The sequence below is a fragment of the Pezoporus flaviventris genome, unplaced genomic scaffold (genome assembly GCF_033815535.1).
Source record: "Pezoporus flaviventris isolate CSIRO_AGI_PZ_B2104156 unplaced genomic scaffold, CSIRO_AGI_Pfla_v1 ptg000007l, whole genome shotgun sequence".
Lineage (NCBI taxonomy): Eukaryota > Metazoa > Chordata > Aves > Psittaciformes > Psittacidae > Pezoporus > Pezoporus flaviventris.
This window is the reverse complement of record NW_026892555.1, coordinates 45,026,901-45,040,164: the sequence shown is the minus strand read 5'-3', so window position 1 is coordinate 45,040,164 and position 13,264 is coordinate 45,026,901.

The window sequence follows — 13,264 nt, the reverse complement described above, 5'->3', positions numbered from 1 at the left end:
AATAAGTGCAGGATCCCACTGCCTTAAGAGGCAGAGGTTGTCATGGGGATAGCCAGGGCTGTCTGAAAGTGGTTTATTTTACTCAGCAGTAACACTACCTCGCTGCAACGATCTGGTGCTGGTATCACGAATTTCTTTTTTGTTTCCCCATCACTATTGCTTGTTTAAAATTCTACTGATGGATGCCCACTGGGCATCAAGGAAGGCTGTAGGACAATCCTGTTCTCCAAATGACTGTAATTTTTACAGTAGAATTTCTCAGAAATGTGCAGATTCAGGATTTTGGCAAAAGTATTTGTTATGACTGAAGATGCATTTTATGCTCTGTAAGCAATGCAATATCACTGTGGCTAAATGACTTCAGAGCCCAGAAAGCAATGGTAAACTCTTGGCTCACTTTAACACCTAAAAAATTAACTTTTAATGGGTAAATCAGGGGACAGAAAGTGTTGTAAGGAGGTGCAGGAGAGGAAGAGGAAAGGGGCACTGTTCACCTTTACATGTTCTGGTTCTGAAAGATTAATTGCTCAGTTCTACAAGTTCAACTTCCTATTTTGCTGAGTCTCCATGTATTGCTGAGCAGTACTTGAATACAGTATTGATATTGCTTGCACTCTGATTATACTGCAGGTACTATATATTTACATTCAGACATAACTGTACAAGCTTTCATAAAGATTAGGAATACTAATACTAATGAATAGCATTATTTTGTGATGACTAGGACAATCAATGTCTGTATAGGAATGACTTGGAGTGAACAGATATCTGCATGCAATTTTTCTTATTAGTCCGAACAACAAGAAGAAAAAGTCTGGATTTCGTCTGTGCAAATAGGAGGAAGAGGATGCTTGGCTTTGAGTAAATTTACTTGGCTGTGGAGCCAGATTTTCAGTTGGAAATGAGAAAAAAGTCAGTAAAAAGTGTTGTTTATTTTTTAATTCAATTGTATTCTCAGAGACGAAAAATAAAGAGATTTGGGATATTTCTTTCGGGCTGTGCAAGTTGGCTCTAAATTTGACTGCTGCAGTGAAACTTGTTTTCTTGCTTCACCTCCCTCAAAGCACTGTTTTTGAGAAGACAGTTCTATGTAATAAGGAAAGTTCTATGTAAAAGAAAAAATGTGTTGAAAAATACTCTATTTAATAAAGGCTGCAGGGTTTTAGGATCACTATTTAAAAGTGAGAAAGTAGAGAGCTAAGGAAAAGAATTTAAAGCAAAGGCGCTACAGGGCATACCAGAAGGCATTGGAGAAAGCAACTGAAAAAAAGCAGAGAAGGCATGGGATGGAGAATGAGGTAGAAATCAGTGGAACAATAAGAGTGATGAGAAAGTGAAAATGAGTAACTAGAAAGGATGAAGAGCAGCAACAGAGGGAAAATAAATAAGAGATAAAGAAGGGGAAGAACCAGAAGGAGAGGAAAAGGAAACATGAGTGAGCAAAAGAAGAGAGAACTAAGATTAAGGAAAAAAAAAACAATGGCACAGGGCTGGAAGGGAGAGGATACTGAGATACTACAGTGATATAAAAGGTGTAGAAATTATTGTATAGGCTACAAAATTGCACTGTATTTCAAAGGCCAAGCAGATGGACTAGGGTACAGTGACAGACTCAGTCAAGTCCCTGTTAAGGATTGCTACCTAAATCACTGTAAATAATTTATTTTGGTTCTCAGCTTTGAAATTGAAAAATGAAGGGGAAAGAATCAGTTTAGTTCAAACTAAATTTAATTTAAAAAAAGAAAAATATTCAGTGACAGAAGGAACCTGAATCTATATACAACACAAGATGTTGAGGATTTTTCCCCAAACATTCTATATGTTTTTGAGTGACTACTTCCTTGGAGGAAGGCTCCTGAGGATTTATACAATCTCAGAAACACCCGACAACATTCTAATTACAATTGTTTTCTCTCTCTGACTCAGAAAGTCCTTACACAAAGTAGATACTTACAGCATCTCCACCTCAGTGTATCCTGGAAGAAAAATCCAGGAAAGAATGGACAGACCTTTTGATTGTGTAACAGTGGGGCTAAGAGATTTATCCCTCCAAGCAAAAAGGGTTTATTCCTCTGTTGGGAGATACAGGAAAGTTTCCATGTTCCCAGAAGTGAACACTTGCTCACCAACACATCTCTGCACAGTGTCAAAATAATATCTGGGAATAGGCCTATGAATACATCTTATGGACTGAGGTGCAGTTATTGCAAACATTGGTTCACTTCAGCAGACCCAGAAGCTCCTCTAGACTTCCCTGTGTCATAAAATGATGTGTAGGTACAACTTTGGAGCATCTGACAGACATGTCTTTGCAAGAATATTTGAATATACATGACGCAGGAACAGTTTCCAACCTAGTACTTACAGCATTGTTGTGAAATATAGGTCTTAACAATTTTAGGCACTGTTTTTTCAGTCCACATGTAGTGTGTGACTTTTAACCTGTGTGATATTCTAACAAATATCAGTTCTGTGAGCTCTTGCACCTCGCAAATTTTTTCTGAAAGCTGTTTATCAAAATCAACTTATATTTGCAAACCATGTCCAGGAAAACTTTTTAAACCAATTGAGGAACAACCAAACCTTTACCAAACTACATGAATCATAGCGCAAAGAGCATGAAAAAATAATGACATTTACAGGAAAGGCATCACAGGGTACCTAAATAGTATAAGAGTCAATTCATCTGTAGAAACTGTAAGAATCTACTGATATTGATTTATTTATTCTAGAAGCAATCATCATTGAAAGATAGTGACTTTTTTTTATCAGTTGACTTGTGCCCCTAAGAATATGTCAGCTGCCTAAATATCAAGCCATTTGAATTCATGACAAATGAAGAGCAAGAAAACAAAAATAAAACAAAAAAAGAACTTTGATTTGCATTATTTTTCCTGTTCTGTAGTCAAACAGGACATAATGCAAATGTCTTGCAGCTTGGATGTTTCTGGAGCCATGAGTTACGTAAGACAAAAAAGGTAAGCATATTGGGAATTATGCTTTTACACCTTCACTAGACCCCCATGATGGAAATTTTGTCCCCCAGTTCACCATTATGTGCTCTGTATTCTACACATTGAGGCTCATTTTCCCATTCCATTGCTGTGGATAATTCAGTCACTTATTGTTCATTCTTCTTTATTCCTATAGGAGTGTCTAGGCCAGCTGATGCAGGGCTTGCTTTGCAATGTCCTTTGGGTTGCCCTCTAACACTCTCCCATGTCTGTGTTTCTAGCTATGAGTTAGGTAAATTGATTTTTCTGTTTGAGTTCTGTAGCACAAATATAACTGTTTGGAATTTGCTTTATAAATAAATAACATATTGCATTTTATTTTCTGTTCCTCTGGATAAAATTTTGGAATCACAGGAAATTTTCTACATAATGGTTAAAGTATGATTGACTGTAGTACAAATCTTGTACATAGCCAAATGGAACCCACAGGTCTGATTAAAACATATCTAAAATTATGATTATGAAAAATGGCCATGGGCAGTACTGTCAAATTTGTAAAGAAGCAGTTGAAAACTATGGCATGTACACCTTGATAGCAAGTTTCAACAATCACTTGCTGTCACTGGGCACAGGACTGAAAGAATGTTAAAGCTGAAAGTTTTACAGATAATGAACATCCAAAGACCCATGCCCACTGAAGAACAATGCAGGTGTAAAAGAAATAGAATGCAACAAGTGAAAAAGAAAAGCAGGCAGGTGATGTCTTGGGGATAATGAACAGAAAATGTAGGAGAAGAAAATATAATGTACTCTGAAGATTTAAGGCTAGAGTCCAATCTCCATTACACTGATGAAAATACTAACATCATTGTTAATTCCATAAAAAGACTGCTATAAAAACCTCAGAATATACTTTATCAGTTGGAGATAATAAAAAGGGGAGTTAGCAGCAGGAGCAGATATTCCATTCAAAACAAATTAGAAGCAATTCTGTTCCAGTAACCTGCACTTATTTCTAGAAAAGGACTCCAACTGCAATGATGGTTTTTCACACAGAAAAGAGAAAAAAAAGTATCTAGGCTAGTAGAGAGAAACCCAGTGGATATGCTAAAAGGAAATACAAATATAACCTCTATGATTATCATAATAGAGAGGTGATAAGGTGAAAAATACTGGTAATGTCTAAAAATATATAGATGTTAATTTTACTAAGTTGTTAAAATGACCAAAATAAAAAGTAAATTAAAATTTGCAAAATATAGAATCATACAATCATATAAAGGCTTGTAAGGATTTGCATGGGTATAATCTGGAATGGCAGTAAATATTTTAAGTATCTGTAGAGAAAATGAAATGAAAATCACACACAAAAAAAAGTAGATATTGCTGAGAAACAACTGATGTGTTTGGGAATGCAACAGGGACTGGAAGGGAAGAAAAGATTAGAAACTCTTGGATTATCTGGAGGAGAAAATATAAAAAGAAAATATTGTAACTAAGATGATGTCAACATACTGCAATTGTATAAATAAAATGAAAATGAGGGGAGCTAACACATAAATGGAATAAATGGTCTGCTAGCAAATGAATGTGTTAACTATGCTGAAAGAGGGTACAAGCTACACTGCCTGAATGCTTCCTATGATCACAGAAGCAGTATGAAAGAGAAAATGAGATAGTATGTAACATGGGACTGTTGTGAAAGAGTACAGAAAGCACGCAACATAAATACAATTTCAAGTTCCATTCTCTGACTAGAGTCCTGTTAGTATCAACATAAGGTTTCACACACCCTCACATATTAAATCAAGTCTAAAAGGCAAAGCTGCCTGAAAGGAAAAAGAATAAAAGTAAAATTAGGAAGAAATTGCTAGGAAAATGAATGATACAAGTTTCTAATGTAATAGTAGCTCTGCATGTAAAGAGCTTCTTTCTCTTTTTTTTTTTTTTTCTTTTTCCAGAGAAAAGCATTTGGTTGTGTAAAATCACTATATTACTGTATGAACTGGGAAAACACTGTGTTACACCCAGAGCACTGTTTTGCGGTCTTTATCTACCATGAATAGCTTTAACTTGCAATAAAAACCTGAATGTGCACAGAATATTCACATGAGCAATTCCTGAATGTTTTCTGCAGCTTCAAGCCCTTAAGAGGGGGAAAGGAGCATAAAGGGCAGCATTAAATTTTGGATATAGTTGGTGTTTCAATTTCTTTTTCAAGTTATGGCATTTTTCAATAAATTTAATCAGGAAAAGAGGCAGTCTGACCGCTTTGAAGAGTTAAATATACGTTTTAGCAAAGAAACTCTATATAATCTGCAATTAGAACTGAGAAAATAGAATCACAGAATCATAGAATAGTTAGGGTTGGAAAGGACCTTAAGATCATCTAGTTCCAACCCACCTGCCATGGGCAAGGACACCTCACACTAAACCATGTCATCCAAGGCTCTGTCCAACCTGGACTTGAACACCCCAGGGATGGAGCATTCACAACTTCCTTGGGCAACTCATTCCAGTGCCTCACCACCCTTACAGTAAAGAACTTCCTCCTTATATCCAATGTAAACTTCCCCTCTTTAAGTTTTAACCCGTTACCCTTGCCTTATCACTGCAGTCCTAAGATAATTCACAAACAGTTTGGAAATTGTGGAATTAGGAGTGTTCATTCAGTGGTTCTGGTAATCTAAGTTTGGTTCAGAGAGTATAGACATCTGAGACAACATAAGGAACAATTCCATTGATTGTGTATCATCTTTTATACTGGTATATCAATCCAATTCAAATTTTTCCAGGTGTATAATCATATTATGAAGTTTTAGTTATCAAATTAAGTAAAATGGTTAACCTGTATCTTTTTGAAGTCATAGTCCATCATTCCGTGCTCACTATTTAATATGTACACCAGGGGCTTGGAATTACTGTAATTTGGCAAATTCCTGAGAAATAAATTGGTTTCTCAGAAAGGCTTGTGTATCACAGAGTCTCCTTCAGAAGACTAGTTAAAGACAGCTTTCTTTTTTCAACACATGTAGCAAAGTCCTTCATTTCCAATACATTTTTCTGTTTTTATGAGTGTGTGATGAAATATGCTTTTTTTTCCCCAGCAAGTTATAGCTACAGATTGAATTTTACATGTCATTTATCTATTTTTTAAGAAGCTGTATCTGAACCAGTATCTCAGAAAGTGAGTTTGTATGTTTTAATGTTAACATCTTCAAGTTCATTAAAAATGGGCTCCTGCTCTTGAATGTGACAACTGTACCTAAAAATCTTTTTTTTGCAGGCTTTCTTTCCATTTTTTTCTGGTTTGGTTTGTTTATTGCAAATAGGAATAAGAACCCAAGACTGCTCATGGCATTTGAACCGAATGTAGGTTATAAACTTACATGTCGTCAAGAAATTCTGCAGACTAACACTGCTGTCTTATTTTCTTGGGTTGACTTTTCTACTATCTCTGGGATATTCTGCAGGTTGCATTTCAGTCAGACTGTCAAATATTGATGTCCGTCTCCATTCTCTTTAAAAACTATGTACCTCCAACTGAATTGACACATTATTGTGACACTAAAGACCATTTATAACCAAAGAGCAGTGCTACTTCCTTTCATATGTACATACAATTGATTTAAGTTCAACTAAGCTCCACACCCGCTTTAACTTTCTGTACCTTTACCTTTCTGGAGAACACAAAGAAGGACTACAGAACCCTGTCAGAGGTGGTTAAGGGCTCTGGAGCTCAGATTGTCTTTTCGTCAATTCCCCAGGATACAGGGGAGGACCTTAAAAAAGCTAGGAGGATTGGCCAGGTTAATAAATGGTTAAAAGGGTGGTGTCATAGTCAAGGGTTTGGGTGTCTTGAACATGGGCCCCAAGTTTGTAGGCCAGGTCTACTGGGGGCTGGTGGAGCTGGGTTGAGCAGTTTTGGTAGGAGGCTTGCCAGACTGGTCAAGGAGGCTTTAAACTAGATGTGTTGGGGGAGGAGGGCATTATTCCATCTCAACACAACCAGTCAGCTGCCAGCACCTATAATAACTGCTCAGAGCAATGGTATTCCAGCCACTCCAGCCAATGAATCGGCTTCATTTGGAACTCAGCTCAGATGCCTCTATACAAACACCTGTAGCATGGGGAACAAACAAGATGAATTAGAGATGTGTGCACCTCTACAGGGGTATGATATAATAGGCATCACAGAAACATGGTTGGATGGCTTCTATGACTGGAGTGTTGGAATGGAAGGTTACAGGCATTTTAGAAAAGACAGGCCAGGCAGATGGGGAGGGGAAGTTGCTATTTATGTTAGGGATAGGCTGGAGAGTATGGAACTCTGTCTGGGGACAGGTGAGCAGTCAACAGAGAGCTTGTGGGTTAAAGGGAGAACAGCGACGGGGGACATTACTGTGGGGATCTGATACAGACCGCCTGAGCAAGAGTACTCTGTGGATGAAGCACTCTGTAGATAGATAAGAGAAGCCTCATGCTCACAGGCCCTTGTCCTCATGGGGGTCTTCAACCACCCTGATATCTGTTGGAGCAATGCAACAGCCCGGCACAAGCAATCCAGGAGGTTCTTTGATTGTGTGGAAGACAACTTCCTTCTGCAAGTAATAGAGGAGCCGACAAGGAGAGGTGCCATGCTCGACCTCGTACACACCAACAGGGAAGGGCTCGTTGGAAATGTGACGCTCCAGGGAAGCTTTGGTTTCAGTGATCACGAGATGGTCAAATTTGAGATCCTCAGAACAGTGAGAAGCGCGTGCAGCAAACTCACTGCCCTGGACATCAACAGAACAGACATTGGCCTCTTCAGGAACCTGTTTAGTAAGGTTCCATGGGATACAGCCCTAGAGGGCAGGGGGGCTCAAGACTGTTGGTTGATATTCAAGGATCACCCGCTACAAAATCAGGGGTGTTGCATCCCAACTAGAAAGAAGGAGGGGCAGGAGGCCTCCTTGGATGGACAACGAGCTGCTGAGACAAATTCAAATGAAAAAAGAAGCTTATAAAAGGTGGAAGCAAGGACAGGCGACCTGTGAAGAATACAGGGATGTTGTCTGGGAAGCTAGGGACCAGGTTAGGAAAACTAAGGCACAGTTAGAATTAAACTTGGCTGGGGATGTTAAGGATAACTGGAAGGGATTCTATAGGGACGTAGCAAATAAAAGAACAGACTAGGGAAATGTTGTGGTTTAAACCCAGTCAGGTAACTTGTTCACTCACTCCCAGTGAGTGGTGCCGAGCTGACAACAATCGAGGTCCGTCCCCCCCACCCTGCACCGGGGCTCTCCCCTTCCCTGCTCCCAGAGGAACGGGGAGGAGGATCGAAAGAGAGCAACTCCTACGAGTTGAGACAAGAACAGTCCAGCAACCAATGTACAGCAAAAATCACCACCGCTACTATCAACTACAACAATGATAAGGGAAAATAACAAGGGAAGAGAATACGATACCACCGGCCAAGAAACGAGTCCCACCCGGAAGCCTGTGTCCTTCTGGGTAACTCCCAGTTACCCCCCACCCCGGGCATGACGTGCTGTGGTATGGAATACCTCCCTGGCTAGCCTGGGTCAGGCGCCCCATCTCTGCCTCCTCCCGGCTTCCCCTCCTCCCTGGCAGAGCATGAGCCTCACAAAGTCCTTGGTCAGGGTAAACATCACTTAGCAACAACCGAAAACATTGGCTTCACCAACACTGTTCTCAGGCTGGAAGTCAAAACACAGCACTGCACCAGCTAACACAAAGGAAAAACATGACTGCTACTGCTGAACCCAGGACAGGAAAACATACACCACCTCTGGAAGCTATTGGGAGAACTGGCTACCCTGAATTTGGAGAAGGCTGAGGTTCTGAATGGCTTCTTTGCCTCAGTCTTCACTGGCAAAGGCTCTGACCAAACCACCCAAGTCTTGGAAGGAGGATGCAGGGACTGTGAGAATGAAGACCTTGGGCCCACTGTAGGAGAGGATCTGGTTGGAGATCATCTTAAAAAACTGAACAAACACAAGTCCATGAGACCTGATGGAGCTGGCAAATGAAGTTGCAAAGCCACTGGCCAACATATTTGAGAAATCATGACAGGTGAAGTTTCCGGTGACTGGAAAAAGGGAAATAGAACCTGCGTTTTCAAGAAGGGGAAAATGGATGACCAGGGGAATTACAGACCAGTCAATGTCACCTCTGTGCCTGGCAAAATCTTGGAGCAGATTCTCCTGGAAGGCATGCTAAGGCACATGAAAATCAACAAGGTGCTTGGTGACAGCCAGCATGGCTTCACTAAGGAGAAATCCTGCCTGACCAATTTGGTGGCCTTCTATGATGGGCCTACGCAGCTGATGGACAGGGGCAGAGCAGCTGACGTCATCTACCTGGACTTGTGCAAAGCTCTCAACATTGTCCCACATGACATCCTTGTCTCTAAATTGGGGCGACATCAATTTGGTGGATGGACCACTCGGTAGATAAAGAACTGGCAGGATGGCTTCATGCAAAGAGTTGTGGTCAGTGGCTCAGTGTCGAGCCGGAGACAGGTAACAAGTGGTGTCCCTCAGGGATCGGTGTTGGGACTGGTGTTGTTCAACACCTTTGTCGCTGACATGGACAGTGGGATTGAGTGCACCTTCAGCAAGTTTGCCAGTCACACCAGGCTGTGTGGTTCGGTTGATATGCTAGCGGGAAGGAATGCCATCCAGAGGGACCTTGACATGCTTGTGAGGTGGGCTGATGCCAACCTCATGAAGTCCTACACCTGGGTTGGAGCAATCCCAGGCACAGCTACAGGTTGGGCAGAGAAGAGATTCAGAGCAGCCCTGCAGAGAAGGACTTGAGGGTGTTGGTCGATGAGAAAATGAACATGAGCTGGCAGTGTGCGCTTGCAGCCCAGAAAGCCAACTGTATCCTGGGCTGCATCAAAAGGAGCATGACCAGCATGTCGAAGCTGGTGATCCTGCCCCTCTCCTCTGCTCTCGTGAGACCTCACCTGGAGTATTGTGTGCGGTTCTGGTGTCCTCAACATAAAAAGGACATGGAACTGTTGGAATAAGTTCAGAGAAGGGCCACGAGGATTTTCAGGGGACTGGAGCACCTCCCGTATGAAGACAGGCTGGGAAAGTTGGGGCTGTTCAGCCTGGAGAAGAGAAGGCTGCATGGAGACCTCATAGCAGCCTTTCAGTATCTGAAGGGGGCCTATAGGGATGCTGGAGAGGGTCTCTTCATTGGAGACTGTAGTGACAGGACAAGGGGTGACGGGTTCAAACTTAAACAGGGGAAGTTCAGATTGGATATAAGGAGGAAATTCTTTCCTGTTAAGGTGGTGAGGCACTGGAATGGGTTCACCAGAGAGGTTGTGAGTGCTCCATCCCTGTCAGTGTTCAAGGCAAGGTTGGACAAAGCCTTGGGTGGCATGGTTTAGTGTGAGGTGTCCCTGCCCATGGCAGGGGGGTTGGAACTAGACGGTCTTAAGGTCCTTTCCAACCCTAACTATTCTATGATTCTTTTATTCTTTAGGGCATGAATTTGAAGTTAAAGGTCTGAAGCTGTAAATGACTGCAGGCGCAACTGGTGCAAGTCAGCAATTCAGAGGCATCAGTAGCACCCACAGTGTGTCCACCAACATGAGAGAAGAAGAAAGGCTTAGTTGAGGGTCTAGTAAAGTTTGGATTCTCTTTCATATTAAATTCTAAGGTTTTTCACATTAACCAGAGCCTTATATATCTAACTCTGCCTTTTCCTGTATCACTGATTATCTTATATTACAAATCAGCCTGGGATAAATGCTGTTCATGTTCCCATAGATGCAAAACCCTTTTTTCGTTTTCAGGGAGTGGCATTTTTCCTTGTTTCAGATATAAAAACAACAACCAAAACAAAACTAAAACCCAGAAACAAAGAAAAGTCCCCCTCAAAACCATAAACAAACCACAAAACCACAAAAAATTAACAGGCACTGTCTCCAAATTATTTCAGGGAGCTAAATATATCAAAATTGCATGGAAAATATTCTACTGCTGCAGAATTGTTGGGTGACTCTTACAAGTCAGATACTTATTCTTTCTGTTTTGTTCTTGCAGCTAAGGTCAAGCACTTCAAAGGAAGGAGTTGAGAGAGCTGAGACTGAGTAACAAACTGTGCATAATTAGAATGCTCTGTTTTAAGCAGCTCCTACATTTGACACAAGTGAATATTTATGCTATAAAACCATATTTTGTGTTGTGCAGCTCTACTGCTTGTCATACAGGTTTTCAGTATTTCATTTTACAGCATATATTTGCATTCAGAATTCATTATGCACACATCACAAACATTATACAATGGCTGAGTTTAAACAAGTCTGTTTCTGTACTTTTGGATCAGATACAGCTGGCAGACTAAAGTACAATGAAAGCAGTAAACCTTAGTGATAGCTGAGCAGCATATTGTGAAATCTACAGGCACTTCCAATTAAAGGTTTCAAATTCTTCAACTTATATAGCTGTTTTAGGGTGCCCATGTTTTTGCAAGTTTCAATAAACAGAGAACCTTGCAAAGAAAAATAGTGTCAGTCAGAAAGTAGTAATAAGGAAATTTTCCTTTTCTTTAGTAGCACTCCTTTTTAAAACATCAAAAAGTAAAAGAAATAAACTGAACTTTCAACCTTTTTGCTTTTATTATGAAAATCTGCCTATCTTGAAAGGGATTTTTTTGTCACAAAAACAATAATAATAAAAAATGTGGAAAAAATATCTGATCTGGGTTTTCAAAAGCGATTAATGAGTAGATTTCATTTGAGTTCATGTAAGAGAGAAGCTGATACTGAGCAGTCCCAAACCTTTTCAGAGCTCCAAAGTAATAACCAACATAATCTGACATTTTGGGGAGGAAGAAAAAAATAAAATTTTGATTTCTTACTCTACAGAAAGCACCATTTTTCTCTGCCTGATTCTTCCACTAAGAAATAATAATACACACATTTCTGTTGAATAAGTTGAAATCAAAGGTCAGTACTTAAATTTACCTTGAGTTATTTCATCCTGCTGTGCCAAGCGATTTCATTTCCCACATTTCTCTCCTTTCTGCTCTTCTAATCATCAGTTCTCAAAGTCACAAAACATAGCCACTCAGAAGGACAGGTCTAAAAGACAGCAAGGGGCATTAAAAAAAAGACCCAAACCAACCCAACCAACCAACCAAAACCAAAAATAAAAAAAAAAAACAGAATCAACAATCTAAATTAAATGAGAGAAATAATTAGAAAAATCATTAGAATTACATAAATAATCCTACTTTTTTTTAAAAAGGGGGTTTGGTTTGGCTGGTTTTATTGTTGAGTTTGTGCTTTGTTGTTTGGGTTTTTTTTCTGCATTGAAACATTGATCTTAAATACTTAGCTGGTCATTTTTAAGACGAACCCTCCTTTTCCTAATGTCCACATTGGCTGCAGTGCTTAAGGGTAAACTTTTAAAATTAAGTGCATTTGAATAGTGAAGGCTTTTTGTATGGACATCTTGTGTCCTGATTTGCAAAATTTACTCTGAATAGAAATGGGACATTTGCTTGATCATTTTTTCTTTTTCATGATCATCCTTTATAAAGTTGGTATTGCGGCTATGAACCCAGTTACTGAGCTGTGCAAGCCTAAAAGTCTCAGTTTATAGCCTTCCCCAGAAACCCGCAAAGACATATAAATAAATAAGAAAGGTGAAGCTGATGAGTTACTTTAACACTGCAGACAGATTGTTGTTGTACCATATCTAAGTGTGCTGTATGTAGGACTATTCAGTGTAGGGGGAAAACCCAACAGCACAAGACAGCAGCAGCAACTGGGAACCACAGAAGAGAGTACTTTTTCAGCTCACCTTTTCTGGGAAATTCTCTGAGCTTGCTGAAAACGACAAAATTTGTCCAGACTTCAAAATAATCACGTTTCTGTGAAGTCCAAATCGAGGAGATCGTTGTTTCTTTTTTGTTTAGCGAAGTCTGCTTTGAAGACTAGATCCTCACGGGAGATACTTTTATTTACCATGGCAGAAGATATCAAACACATATGTAGGCATCAGAAGTGAAATTTCATGGTCACTTTACTGAGAAAAGAAGAAAAACACATGTAAATAATCATCTCAGAGCATACTAGTTTTCCCACTGTCTCTTGTGCTTCCAAAGAATCACACTTAAGTCAATAAGACCTATCTAGTACTCCTAGAAATGGGCAATTAAAGTACTTCTTTTCCTGTGGAATTTAGTGCAAGAAGACAGCATCAAGAAATCCCGCAGCTATCTTCTGCCTCTTCCTCTCTGAGAGCAAGCATAGGAAAGTTTTTAATGAAGCACATTGA